We start from the raw sequence: 14,877 nt of genomic DNA, 5'->3' as shown, positions 1-14,877 counted from the left end.
AGCAGGCACTCCATGGACACTTTAAAGTGGGTACAGAATGGAGAGTTTGTATGCATCCATCAGCTACATTTATGCAGAAGAAATACCTGCTTGCACCATCCTGCACCTCCGCCAGCATACAACCAGTTCTGTCCCCTGATATTTCAAAGCTGTCTCTTAATATAATTATCATTCTAGTCAATAATAATAATAAAAAGCCTCTCTAAAGCTTCATCTCAAGAGCACTTTGCAAAGATGAATACTAACTCGCCCGGTGTTACTCAGGTTAAACATTATTTTATAAGCACACAGCTCAGTCTTGTTTACATAAAAAATTAAACTGACCCTTTTGGTTAAGTGAAGTTTAGTGCAGACCATTTCATTTAAGTGGATCTCCTGGGCTGAGGTTATATTACCTAGAAAGATAACTCTAAAAGAATCCTCCCTTAAAGCTGTGGAGATATCACCCATGAAAGGACCCAGAACAAAGCAGGGAAAGAATGAAAACTCTCTGAACCTTTGTGGGTGTGAAAGGCCACAGAAGTTGAGGGGTTAAAAAAAAAAAAAAGTCATCAAGGTCAAGTTCAGGGCAGCATTACTTCTTATTGACTTCTTTATCCATTTAAAAGCAGCAAATTAGGTATTTCCCTAAATGCCCTCTTGATCTTGTGCTGCACAGCAGCAAGGACAGAAGCGCATCAGAAGCATCTGACCCTAACTCTCCTCATTTCCTTCAGACAATATCCAGAAGAAAAAAAAAAATAGAATCTTACTTTCCTGAGCCTTCATCAGCTCTCCGCAAGCCCTGTAATTTCAGTCTCCTTTTCCCAAAATAACTGCTCAAGGCCACTCCAGAATAGAGTGCACCAATGGGCTCACAGCATCTCCTATCCCAGCTTACACCAACATCCCACCCGCTCCCTGCCATCAGCCCCACGCTGACCAGAAAGCCTTCTGAAGCACACATGTGAGGCACAGCTCTGTTCTGCAACAGCACAGATAGCTTTGGAAACTGGAAGTTCTTTGGAAAGAAGTACACTGGCTGTTGTATCTCGCTGTGGGCACTGAAATCCTACCTGGCACACCACTGCTGGGCTCCAGTTTGTTTGCTCATCCCTTGGAAACATTAAGGATTTGAATTCACTCTTAGATTATAATGTATGTACACTTCTTGTCATTTAATATACTGAAACAGATGTACTAGGGAACTCTTTGGCATCAGGTTTGGTTTGTGTTCTTGCTACTGTACAACAGGAACATTGTCAGGGTCGCAGGGATGCGACAAGGAAGGCTAAAGCCTGCCTAGAATTAAATCTGGCAAAGGGGATAAAGGATAATAAAAAAGGTTTTTTCAAGTACATTAACAGTAAAAGGAAGACTAGGGAGAATGTGGCTCCCCTGCTAAGTGATGGAGGTGTTCTGGTAACGGGGGATGCTGAGAAGGCGGAGATACTGAATGCCTTCTTTGCTTCTGTTTTCAGTGAAAAAGCTCCCCCTCGGGAATCTGAGACCCTGGAGGTGAGTGAGAGGATCTGGGGAATGGAAGACCTCCCTTCTGTCAGGGAAGAGGTGGTTCAGGAGCGCCTAGGCAACACCAATGTTCACAAATCCATGGGACCCGATGGGATTCATCCACGGGTGCTGAGGGAGCTGGCAGAGGTGATTGCTGAACCGCTTTCTGTCATCTTTGAGAAGTCTTGGAGGACGGGGGAGGTGCCTGAAGACTGGAAGATAGCCAACGTCACCCCGGTCTTCAAAAAAGGCAAGAAGGAAGATCCAGGCAATTATAGGCCAGTCAGCCTCACCTCTGTCCCTGGAAAGGTGATGGAACAGCTTGTATTGGATGTCATCTCCAGACAACTGGAAGAAGAGGAGGTTATCAGGAGTAGTCAGCACGGGTTCACCAGGGGGAGGTCGTGCTTGACCAACCTGGTAGCCTTCTATGATGTTGTCTCTGGCTGGGTGGATAGGGGGAGAGCAGTTGATGTAGTCTACCTTGATTTCAGCAAGGCATTTGATACTGTCCCCCACGACATCCTTATAACAAAGCTGAGGAAGTGTGGGATAGGCGAGTGGACAGTGAGGTGGGTTAAGAACTGGATGACTGGCAGAGCACAGAGGGTTGTTGGTGGTGGTGCAGAGTCCGGTTGGAGGCCTGTAAGCAGCGGTGTTCCTCAGGGGTCTGTGCTGGGTCCAGTCTTGTTCAACATCTTCATCAATGACCTTGATGAGGGGATAATGGCCACCCTCAGCAAGTTTGCTGATGATACGAAGTTGGGAGGATTGGCTGACACGCCTGAAGGCTGTGCTGCCATTCAGCGAGACCTGGACAGGCTGGAGAGCTGGGCAGAAAAAAACCAGATGAGGTTTAACAAAAGCAAGTGTAGAGTCTTACATCTGGGGAGGAATAATTGCATGCACCAGTACAGGTTGGGGGATGACCTGCTGGAGGGGAGCCCTGCGGAAAGGGACCTGGGTGTCCTGGTGGATGACAGGTTGGCCATGAGCCAGCAGTGTGCCCTTGTGGCCAAAAAGGCCAATGGCTTACTGGGGTGCATTAAAAAGAGCGTGTCCAGCAGGTCGAGGGAGGTGATCCTCCCCCTCTACTCTGCCCTGGTAAGACCTCATCTGGAGTACTGTGTCCAGTTCTGGGCACCCCAGTACAAAAAAGACAAGGATCTCTTGGAAAAAGTCCAGCGGAGGGCCACGAAGATGGTGAAGGGCCTGGAGCATCTCTGCTATGAGGAAAGGCTGAGAGATCTGGGTCTGTTCAGCCTTGAGAAAAGGAGACTGAGAGGGGACCTGATCCAGGTCTATCAATATCTAAGGTGTGGGGGGCAGAATGGCGAGGCCAGACTGTTTTCAGTGGTGAGTGGAGACAGGACAAGGGGAAACGGCTGGAAACTGCAGCATAGGAAGTTCCGCACAAACATGCGCAAGAACTTCTTTACAGTGAGGTGACGGAGCACTGGAACAGGCTGCCCAGGGAGGTGGTGGAGTCTCCTTCTCTGGAGATGTTCAACACCTGCCTGGATGCCGACCTGTGCGACCTGCTGTAGGGAACCTGCTTTGGCAGGGGGGTTGGACTCGATCTCTGGAGGTCCCTTCCAACCCCTACGATTCTGTGATTCTGTTGCACTATTTGCCTCAGTAAACAAACCCCCTTAGCTGTACCTGACCCCAAGCTTGCTTTCCCCATTCTCAGATGCCTGAATTCAAAGAAAGCCTTTCAAGAGATATGCAGATGAGTAAATACGATTATTCAGGTAGCTGCCTTATAAACTAGAATTCTAACAGAAGTAAGGGAATGTCAAGAGACTGCAGAGAATTTCCATTTGCAAACTGTGGTAGTTTAGGTTGGCACTCTGAATTATTTCTATTGCTTCATAAAGTGTAGACAAAAAGGTTCCTCCTCTCTGATTCTACCAGAGTTGTTTACAAACATCCATGAAAGGACTAGCAGATGTTTTGTGTTGTACAGCTGGGATCGACTAACAAAAATCTGTAATCATGCCAGATAAAAGGTAGCTGGCTCTTTAAATAGAGCAGAGAAGGTAGAATCATGAATCACATTCCAGTATCAGATTTGCTAATAGAAGAGTCTATAGTAACCCATTACACACACAAAAACCGAGACACCCATTCTCACCCTGAATGGGAGACGAAGAGTCTCAGTTACTCAGGAGAAGGACCCAACTTACAGCTGCATTCCTCCTGCAGTTCCTTTACTTCCATGAGGCACAACATCCCTGCACTGGGCTCTGCCACCCACTGCTGCCTTGTGGCACCACAGGTCACTCCCAGTGCTTCTCTTCTCAGTTGGGTTCCTCCAACAAAGGTGCTGTTGCAGTTTTTCTTTCCAGCCTCACATGCTGGATTAAAATCATATGAAGCTAAAAGTAGTAATCATCAACAACTGCACTTCCCGTAAAGCTGTAACTCCGTTTAACCAACGCACGAGCTACATACAGAGCAGAGCTACTCCAGATTAGCTATACAGCTAAGTTGGGGTGGATTCCCAGAAGTAATAAAGAACCCAAATCCTCAAGGTTATACACACTAATGTTCCACAACGCAAGACTTTGAATGATTTCCAGCCAAGGCACTTCAGAAGAGAACAACAATGGGCATTCAGCTTTGTGTGAGATGACTTTGTCTCAGTATGGCATTGTGCTGGCAACATAATAATCAGTCCTCTTTTATTCACTATGTTTCCTCTGGTGTCCAAAGCCAAGAGATGCCAGTAAAACCAAGAAAGATGCCATACATCGAGTCTTTTTGGAGAGAACCATGGCCTTGTACCTTCTCACACTACACCAACCTTACTAACCATCCATGATGAGTTGATTGGCCGTGCCATTAAGTACTTCCATGAGCCTAACAAACTCTGTTCATAAGAAAAGAAATTTAGAAATCAAGTTCTAACAGTAGGTGCAACTTCAACGCAGGCCTGACTTCCTACTGAAGTCTATTTCCAGCTCATAAACACTTATGAAGATTCTTTTGCAAGATCAGTTTCTCCATCTCACAGCTGTGGGGGGGAGGTATTCATGCCACTGAAAACACACAAATTGTTTTTCTATTACGTCTTTCAGTTAACTTTATCAGACCCACGGACACCCTGTGAAGCAGCTGTATATTAGCGTTTGCCATTACACATGTCAGACACTGGAAACGCTGATGTTACACAAAGCTCGAGAATTTATGGAGACATAAATATTTGCTACAGTATTTTAAGTCATCGGTTTGGGTGCAGGATTTCTAATCTCCGCCCACTGCGCTCCCCCCTGCCACCTTGGGTAAACTTTTAATCTCCAGTGCAGTGCCTATTATTAGAGCTGGCTGAGAAAAGCTGAAGGCTTGTTGTTTATTATGGAAAAGGTTAGGGCAAAGCCTCAAAAAAAAAAAAAAAAAAAAAACCCACAAGAAGTAAATCATTGACTTTTCAGAGGAGGAACAGACTAAGACATTTCCTTTAAAAACCATTCCTCTGAATAAAAAACAGTTAAAGACTCAACATAAAATAACGCCCTTTCCAAAGGAGAAGTTTCTATTCAGGAAGGAGAAACAAGTGCTACCAAACACTCAGCATCCAAAGACAAACCAAACCCAAAGACCACGAGGCAAGCTGTCTTTCACACCATTTAAGCACAGAATGACCTCCCACCGGCCCGGCCCAAGGGCTGAGCTGGGCAGCGTGTGAAGTGAAGCCTCACCCAGTGCTGTGCACTGGAATGGGTGCAGCCAGCAGAGCCTCCCCACCTCCTCCTCCTCCCCGTGCAGGAAAAACACAGGAAGCAACTGCAGCTCCAGGAACGGCTCTGGTCGTTCAGCCCCGTCCCAAGAAAATAAAAAAGGAGGGAAAAAAATACTAAGAAAAAAAGGAAACACGGATGAAGGGAAAGAGCGGCTCAACCCAACCACCGCAGCCACGCCACGGGCAGGCAGGCCGGGTGCTGGAACGAGGCCGCGGGCACTCCTAAGGCAAGCAGTGTGCGCGAATCGCGGCGGGGCACGGGGGTCACGGATCGGCAGCTCAGACAGAAGCGGACACCGCCGTCCGGCCGAGGGCGAGCACAGCGCAGCGGGCCGCACCGCCGCCTCGTCCGCCCGCGCGCGGGGGCGGCGCCCAACGGCCAGCAGGGCGAAGCGGAGCGGCGGGCCGGCATCGCGCCCGGAGGGAGGCCGGCCGCTCCCGAAGCGGAGGAACAGAAGCGGAGCGGCCCCGAGGAACCGGGCGGGCAGCCCGAGCTTTTGGGGACCGCCCCGCGCCGGGCGAAGTCTCCCAGCGAACTCCGCGCAGACATCGAAACTTGCCCGGACTTTGCCGGGCCCCGCCCGCCCTCCTCCGAGATCACCGAAACGCGACGGGCGGACGGGCGGACCGACCCCGGCCCACGGCCGCTCCCGGAAGCCGAGCTGCCCCGGCCCCGCCCGCAGCCCCACAGCCCCGCTCCCGACCAGCGGCCTCAGCTCCGGCCGCCGCGCCCGTCCCGCCGCCAAAAGTTTCCATGTGGGAGAACCGCGAGGGAAGAGCGCCGAGAGTTACCGGAGAAGGGCACAGGGAGCCCCGCCGCGCTGCACGATCCGCTCCGACTCCCGGCCGCTTTGTCTCGGCCGCACCCGCTCCCGTCCCGCGGAGGAAATGGGCTCTTCCGGCCGCCTCCCGCCGCCGCTCCCGCCCCGCCCGGCCGCTGTTCCCGGCACCGCCCGCCGCGCCGCCCCGCGGCCAGGTGATGATGGCCCGGCCTGGGGGTGCCGCCCGCCTCGCCTCGGCCCTGCAGGCCGGCCGGGCCGTGCTGCGGCCCCCGGGCGTCTCCCCTCGCACCTCACGCTTGGGGACAGGACCGACATTTCCAGTCAAAACTTCTCGCGGGGGCAAAAAGTCGTCCGGCTACTGACCGAACAGAGTGAGATCACGGCATGCTTTCACTTGGTGAAGACCTTCAGGACCACCCAGCGCACCCCCAGCAGCACTGCTGCAGTCCCCAGGCACCACATCCGCAATCTCAGTGCCTGTGGGATGGGGCCTCGTCCCCAGCAGCCCTGCTCCGCTGCTTTACCATTCTTTCTATGAAGAAATCCTTCCTGATAGCTGAATTAAATTCCCCCTCGTGCAATGTGCTGCTGTCTCCCTGCATCCTGTCACTTACAACACACTTACTGAGTGCTCCTACAACTTCCTTGCAGGAAGGTGTACAGAGCCTCCCCAGAGCCTCCTCTGCTCCAGGCTGGACAGCCCAGAGCACTCAGCTGCTCCTCACTAAGACTTACTGCTGTTAGAAGAGAACTGTAGGCCCCCAGAAGTCAAATCTGGGATGTCCCGTCTTGGAGCTGTGGCTCCTGACTGAGACATTATGGAGTTGTAGTTAGTCTTTCGATGTCTAATTTCAACGAGTGAAAACACACATCATACGTTTAGCTGTGAGAGTCTGCAGGAGTCTGAAGCAGCCCTCAACTTCCTGGGCTACTGCAGGATGCAGAGGTAGCAAGCTTGTGGAAAACCAGTGGAGGATCTCAAAGAAAACAGCTCCGTTCCTCTCGGGAGTTGTTTTCATTTGAAAGCTTAATGCTGTTCCTCAACACTCCCGCTGCACATAGCACTGGTGAGGCTGCACCTTGAGTGCTGTGTTCAGCTTTGGGCCCCACGCTGCAGGAAAGACACTGAAGCCCTGGAGAGCATCCAGAGAAGGGAATGGAGCTGTGTGAGCGGGTGATGCTGCAAGGATTTCCTGAGCCATGCTTGCTGCTTGGTGCGGTCAGTGGCAGCCCTTGCTCTTAGGGAGCTTTTAGGAGCTGAGCGTTAGTCAATGGAGGTAGATTTGTTGATGGGGAGAAATGTCTCCAAGGAAGAATGTATTTCAAAGGCTTTGAAGAGTGCCAGCGACCACGTTTACTCTGCACCAAATCACTGGTATTTTTCATAGTTTGTTTTGACATGACTTTTAATTCAAATATCTCTACAGAACTTGCGCTCGTACTGCATTGTAAAAACAAATGAATAAATTTAATACATTTCATGACTCATTTGCCAGCATTTCCGAGATACCTGAATCTATTTGCTCCATCCTTTGATACTAATCAAAACACAGAGCTCGGGCAGCCCTCAGGGAGCTTACATCCGAGTAGTGCAATTCAGCCCATGCAAATTCCTGGGGTGCCAACCCCCAGCCCATGTCACTGCAGAGCATGCTGTGGTTCACACCATGGCTCCCAGCTGTGATTTTTCCCTGGGCCCAGACATTACCAGGACTGCACTTCCTATTTTCGCCAGGCTCCTGCCGGCCGCTGCTACAGGAAGGCAGGCGGTGTCCTGCAGCGATTCAGATTGCATTTTTCCTTCCTGCAGATTTAACCCAAGAAAGGGATCCAAGGCAGGGAAATAAAAACAACGCCATTGTTTTCCAAACCAGGAAGAAAACAGGGATCAAGAGTCCAACCTTGTGAGCAAAGTTAATCGAAAGAAAGCAAGGTCTGTTATTATAGAGATGCTATTTATTAAGATGACACGGGGTGTTCGGTGTCCTAACAAATTGTCTCCTCTAGAAAAACAGAGAGAACAGATTTCTAAGCTCTCTCAGTTTCCTGTTTGTACCAAGACATTAATATTTTGGTGTCGGTTGCAACAGGGATCCAAACTACTCATTTCTGATCTGCAGCGTACTCACAGTAAAATTGAGTTTACACTTCAATAGCTTGCTTTCTTTCATTACTCCTTTTAATACTGTGTCTTGGCCTCCTGTGGTGGCTTCCACATTCACTGGTTTCGCACGTCTCACATCCTTTCAGGACAAAATGTCAGATTAAAAAAAAAATACACACAAAAAAAAACTCTTTTAAAACTACAAACCCAAGGGTAGAAGGCCTGGCATGGTGGAGAATCACACGTTCTGTGCCACGCTGCTGAAAAGCAAAGCAAAAATGCAAGCAATCAGCTGGCAGCTCTGATGGCTTGTGAATCAAGTGAAAAGATGCAGGAAACAAAAACAAAATCATGTAAAAATAGAGGCAGCCAGGTTGAGATTGGACTTTGCCTCTTAATTAGCAGCTCTCTCGGAACACGGTGGCAGGCTTTGTCAGCAAGACTGAAACGCAGGGTGTTGTTTGGACAGGCACCCAGGAACTATAGCTAGCACTTCCCATCCAGCACATGTCACTGAGACAGCATCAGGCTGTGCCAGCAGTTGAAATCCAATCCATTTTCTGAAATGAGTCAGAAGTTTTCTGCTTGCCCCTGAATCTCCCTTTTAACAGTGTTTATGGTTTTGTAATTCCATTTTCTTTTAGTGTTTTGTTTTGTTTTCAGCCCTTTTCACCAGCTAAAAAGCAAATGTAAGCCAGGGGGAGAAGCAGGCACAGAGGAGAGGGTGCAGCAGCAGTTTTGCTGGCGGGTTGCTCAGCACAAAGCAAACAAACGCTTTCGATCTTGCCTCTATTAGGGAAACTCAGGGTGCAGCACGTCACAGCACACTGTGGCTGGAGATTGCACACTGCTGGCAGAGTACCTGCGTTAGTCAGAGGTGTGCACAAGGCAGTCGCTGCCTACTGCTGCCTAAAGATACCCGTGTGGGTGTAGCCACAGCAGCAGCTGCCCTCTCCCTGCTGTATCCTGGGCTGGATTTGCGTGCTAAGCAAGGATCTTGTTTACACGGCACCTGGTGTACCTGTGCTGCCTGCTAGTCACAGCTGACAGGGGGCCAAGTGACGTGTGTTAGCTGGAATCGGATTTTCTGTTTCTGTGACAACACTGCTGAAAGTAAAATAGTTGCTCCATGCATACATTCATGCCTGCTTCAAAGTGTACGTTTGATCTTTGTGGGTTTTGATAGGAGCATTTCAGTTTTTTGAGAAGTCAGCACTGAAGCAAAAGCGAAGGGTGTGGAAATGGGACTGCAGGGGCCAGAGGTGGTAACAGGGGAATCGAGAGAATGGGAGAGGGCAGGAGATGAAGGCAGCAAGGAAGAAGAGATGGGAAGGTATAAAGCAGCATTGAGTGGAAGGTGCTGCAGAAGAGGCTGAACGGTCAGTGGCAAAAGTAAAAACAAAAGATAAATGTAAAAGAATCTTAGGGTCCACGCAGCTGGGGATATAGGCTTGGTGCAGGCTGATGTTACAGCCCAACAAGGACAGCCACAGAGAAGCCTTGTAGTGCAGAGCCTTGCCATGTCTGCCTACCCTTGGTCTACCAGCATGGGGCAGGGCAGGGACCTCATGCCTGGGTGAGCAACATTCTCTTGGGTGGCTCTAATGAAGCCAGCAACACAGCACTGAGAGACCAAACTGAGGGTCTAGCACAGATGCCATCTCATGCATGCCATGGCACCAGGTCCTGAGGGACCCCAGAATCAGTCTCAGCATTTCCATGCTGCTGGGAAACATCACTGATCCTCCTCAGGGCTCTGACACAGAACTGCATAGGAAGCTCACAGGATCCAGTTAGGAATCTGCACAGCCAGGAAGCTCATCTCAATGTCCTGAGGCCATGGATGCCTCAGGACTGTGTTAGCAGGGTGGAAGCACTGGGAGGTGCTGCTTTTGGTGGGACAGCAGCCACACCATCCAAGCTGTGCATAGTAAAGCAGCAGCCTCAATTAAACAGAGCTGAGTCAGGAGGATGGATTTGCCAGTCCGTCTGCCCCCACGCAGGGCTCCCACTGGCACTGCTTTCTGCCTGGGAATGGGACTGCTGCCCCGCTGGGCTCTGCTGTGTCCCAGGGTTGGCGCAGTGTGCATTAGCTGGGGCTACAGCCACTGTGCCCATTTTCCCCTCCCTGCTCCAGGGCTCACAACCATTTCATTCACCATCACTGCCCACTCTCTCTGAGAGAAGCATTCTACTAGAAACATGCTGGGATTCATTCTTAGGAAGTGGCTGGATCTGAATGGCAGCATTGCCTCCTCCTCACTGCCAAGTGCTCCCGGGGCCTGTGGAAATAGAAAGCAATCCATAATGCCAACGTGATCAGCATGGGGCCAGCAGCCCCTGTGCCCTCTCCTATGGCACGGGCATCCTGGAACAGGCAGAAAACAATAGAGAGAGACGATGCTGTCCCAAAAGGCTCAGCATGAACTGGGCTCAACGGCTGCTGCTTTGCCAGCAGTGCAGCCCGAGCAGTTTGCATTCACCTCCCGTTCACACAGCCTTTGTGTAATAAACTGCTGTAGCCCCAGAGAAGGGAACATTCAAAAAAATGCCCCGAGGCAATGCATAGCAGAAGCCTGAGAATCCTACTGTATGAGTCACTGACCTCCACACGCTGCATCTATTTCAGCCTTTAATTAATAAAGTTTTACATTTCTATAGCGCTTTCCATCTGGGAAGATCCTAAAACGATGTGAGGACTTAAGAGAGCACGCAGCACCGCAGAAATGTGGTTCCCAGGTAGGTGGGACTATGCAGGGCAGCAAAGCTCAGCCAAGGGCATGGGGAGAGAATTCTTAATTTTAAATAGAGCCTCTGTTATATCACTGAGCATTTCATATCCGTGGAGAATAGAAGATTTTAGCTTCTAAGGCACCACTTGAATAAATAAGCATTGTAGACGGCTTTCTTTATCCTGGTGGGAAGCAGGGCAATACAAATACTGTGTGATTTTAATTTAGGGTGTGAAAGGACCCCAAGACAACCAACACTGTTGGCTCAAGGCTTCCCACCTTCCCGATGGACACCTTATTCCCACATGCTGGACACAAGGCTGAGCGCACCACTCTTCTTGGCCCACTTCTCCAGGCTGAGAGATCTGTGCCAATGAACCAGCCTTGCACAGGGGGACCCTACCCTTGCTCAGCCCCCCCAGCATCCCCTGGCTAAGTGCTTGGCCAAAGTGAGCTGGCATCTGTTGGCTGCAAAGAGATTTCAAAGGGATGTCAACATTCTCTTTTTCTCAGTGCAGTTCCAGCCTATTTTTATCTGCCTCTTTCTGGAAGAAATACATGGGCATGGACAGGGCTAGTCGTAAAATTTCATTGCTTCCCGAGGAGAAATTGCAGGCAAATTACAGACTAGTGCACTCCTTTTATGTCTGTGCTGCTCGGGGCATGTCAGCACTGCCGCATTCCCTTCCACCCCGCCACATTCCTCACCACCCATCCTCTCTGCTTGCTGATGGAGCTGCCGACGTGCTTTCCTCCGTGATTAAAGCATCCTGCTTGCTCACACGGGGCTGGACATGGTGGCAGTGGGCTGTTGGTGCAGACAGAAATAGGTACAAATTGCCTTTGTGGTGTTGCAGGGAAACAGAGCAGATTAGTGCCATTCTCAAACACGAAGAATCACAGAGCTGTTTAGATTGGGAAAGACCATGAAGATCATCATGCCAACTGCTGACCATGAGGTGGGCAAAGCCCAAGCTTGTGTCCAGCTATCCCCAGTGCCCGAATTACAGAATCACAGAACCATAGGGGTTAGAAGGGACATCTGGAGGTTACCTAGCAAGCTCCTTGCCAAGCAGGTTCACTACGTAGGCTGTGGGGGAATCCAGATGGGTCTTGAAAATCTCCAGAGGGAATCCAAAGGTCTCTCTCCTCGCTGAGCTGGAAATCCCACTGCCACATATCAGAGCTTCCTCCAAAGGGAGATATGCTGTCATCAATGACAGGTATTGCCACCAAAATGTGATCAAAGGGGGAGTTATCAACTTAAGTGTACTGAGGCATTTCTGTTTCAGAGAAGAGAATTATCATTGAGAAAACGATCCTGTAAGGTAGATGCTATTGACAGAAAAATAAAAGGAATACAGTCCTTACCAGACAGACCTAAGTTGCTCCAAATTGCTGTCAGCTTGAAATATCTCACTGGTAATTTGTTTTCAAATTCTTTCTCCCTAAATTTGATTTGTTGCAGTACAGTGGAAGATCTATTCGACACGGCATCTCGGAGAGCGTCCCAGTGTCCTCTCGCCGATGGTGAGCTATCACTTCTAGGAGCTGGCAGCATTTGTTATGAAAAGGAACATCGTCACTTGAAAAGCAGATTTTGTCTGAGGACATGGATCTGCTGCTGTTACAAATAGAGGCTAAGATCACAGGAGGGAAATCATCGGGGAAAAAAAAAACGCATCTCCTCTCATCTCTCAGCCTGTCCGCATGGGCAGCTGGCTGTGCTCTGTGTCTGTGCCCTGGGGTACAGAAAGGATGGGGCAGCATTGTCCCGTTGTCTTACCAGTTTCCTAAGAAAGGAATAAACATTTCATAAATATCACCAGGATACTTCTCAACCAGAGAAAATGTTGGTGGGGTTCCCACCTCCTGGGGTATTGTAGAAAGAGAATGAGCATCACACTCAGCACATTTATCTGCTGATCTGCTTTCCTCTAATGCAGAAGAGAAAGAAGTAGCACTGACTTGGGAAGCATCCTGCTGGATTCAGTGGTGTCTTGTGGGGGCATCCCCTTACTTCTGCACAACCATTCCCAGCTCTCCAGAAACATACTATGACTAAATATGACATACTAATCACTAAAGCAAAGGAGGACAGGTATGCCCCCAGCATTGCTTACTTCTGGGTCTTTCCAGGAAAGGATTGGCAATGTTAGCATATTTCTGCTGGTGTCAGAATGGTGTCACGTTGTATCTGGAGCAGCAAATCCCCAGGTGCCCCTGCCAGGCTTTGGGACTTCGTGTGTCCTCAAGCTCAGGGACATTTCTCCTCTCTGCAGGAGAAGCTGGAGCAGCACAAACCCACGTCTTGCTGCTTGGTGAGGCATCTATGCATCACATCCAAAGCCCTTCTAGAACCTTGTGGCAGAAATGGAGTTGTAAAGTGCTCAACCATTTATAGATGAAACTCTGGCGGAAACCCCAGCCAGCCGCGTCCGTCCTGCTGGAGCAGAGCAGTGGGGCCTCAATAGGAGTGAGGAGTAAGGAGCTCCAGTGCAGGGCATCCAAAGCAGAGCAGTTCACTCACAGTCCAACCCCAGCCATCACCACCTGAGGTGTGCCTCCTAACTGACATCAAGTGGGGGGGAAGGGTGACTCCTTAAGTGCAGGTTTAATTGGGTAAATCAGGGAAGGGTGATAAGCTTTGTAGCCCCACAGACATTGTATCAAAGGGGTGGTTTGGAGATTTTAGGAGGGAGTCTGTGGGAGGTTCCTCCGGGGAATATGGGGAGAACAACATGATTTAGAGCCAAACAGTGCACTTCTGCTTGACTGATTTAGGACAGAAGAAATGAACTACCAACCAGAGCTCCTCTCTCAACAGTCTCCATCCTGAGCTATGTGACTTCTTGGGGGGGAGGGGGAGGGGGGAGAGGGGGAGGGATCTGAAACCTCAGCACCTTTTACTCGGTTCCTTTGCAGTGCTTCAATCTGAGCAGTGGTTAAAAAAAAAAAAAATAAAAATCAAAGAGTGCCTGTAACCATGGTGATGCTCCCAGCTCCCTCTGCAGCCGCATCCCTCCTGCTGCATCCTGGAGCTGGCAGGCATGGGGAAGATTGAGATGCCCAGCAGTGAGTGGGGATTGGCCCCACTGCTGCATCTTCCAGGGAAAGAAGTGCAACTCCAGGGGAACATTTACTTCAGACAGTATGGAAATGGTGGTGACCACCTTGTGGTGACAGCCATGTTCAGGATGAGAACTGCCCCATGCAAACGTTGGCATGAGTGTGGTCTCCATCTGCAGGGAGCGCTGCCTTGCTCCAGCTCCATGTTGGTCCATTCTTCTGACACTTGGGCCATTGGGAGATTCTGGGCCACATCCTCCAGCATAACCTGGGTTTCAGCCCTTGGCAGCTGGGGAACTGCTAGTTTGGCTTTCATTTAGGGTAAAGCTGTTTAATTCCTCGCCAGCTCAGCACCGCCTTCCTGCACAGCTCTGTTAGCAGGATCTGCACACAGAATATTAGGGATTAATGAGACAGGTGATTAAGTGCAGTTCTGCTTAAATTCAATCCCAAGAGAACGGACGTGGCACTGCCCTGCTGTGAATTAGGCAATAAAGTGGGGGAAAGTGGAAAACATGGCAGGGACTGGTTCTCTTTCATTAGTGCTCTCGTGCCTAATGATCCCAGCACCTCTGCTGTCAGAAAAAGGCAGAAGACACAATTATAGCATGATTCCAGCAAACCTGTGCAGGTGCCGGTCTCGCACTACAATCCTTGGCTGCCAAGCCAGTCACAAAAGGATGTATAAGGGCTGCTGATGCACTTGGGTAGAAGAAATGGGGCAAAACAGCCTTCCAGCATCAGCACTTCCACACAGCAGCAGCATCCACTTCTTCCAGGGGAACCAAGGGCACGGGTTTGCCTTATGTAGCCCAGGAAAGCTGGGAATGCAGCAAGCTCCCTGATTAAGGAAATCTCAGAAAGATCCCCAGGATCATAAATGAGCCATCAGATGTCAGCATCAAGGCCACAAACCTCCAACCCACCTGTCCTGTGCAGCTGGGGACATCCATG

The 14,877-nt window shown here is 50.0% G+C and overlaps 1 protein-coding gene across 1 annotated transcript in view; it reads right to left on the bottom strand.

The window, feature by feature from the left end:
* CTNNA1 (catenin alpha 1) overlaps positions 1-6,161 on the bottom strand; it is a 108,050-nt gene extending 101,889 nt beyond the window's left edge. Inside the window, exon 1 of the mRNA XM_052684877.1 lies at positions 6,029-6,161. The gene's annotated coding sequence lies outside the window, so the exon portion shown is untranslated. The remainder of the gene's footprint in view (positions 1-6,028) is intronic.
* Between the last annotated feature and the right edge of the window lie 8,716 nt (positions 6,162-14,877).

The sequence above is a fragment of the Tympanuchus pallidicinctus genome, unplaced genomic scaffold (assembly GCF_026119805.1).
Source record: "Tympanuchus pallidicinctus isolate F22 unplaced genomic scaffold, pur_lepc_1.0 scaffold21, whole genome shotgun sequence".
Classification (NCBI taxonomy): domain Eukaryota; kingdom Metazoa; phylum Chordata; class Aves; order Galliformes; family Phasianidae; genus Tympanuchus; species Tympanuchus pallidicinctus.
Note: the sequence above shows the minus strand (reverse complement) of the source record. Positions and strands in the feature narration are given on the sequence as shown.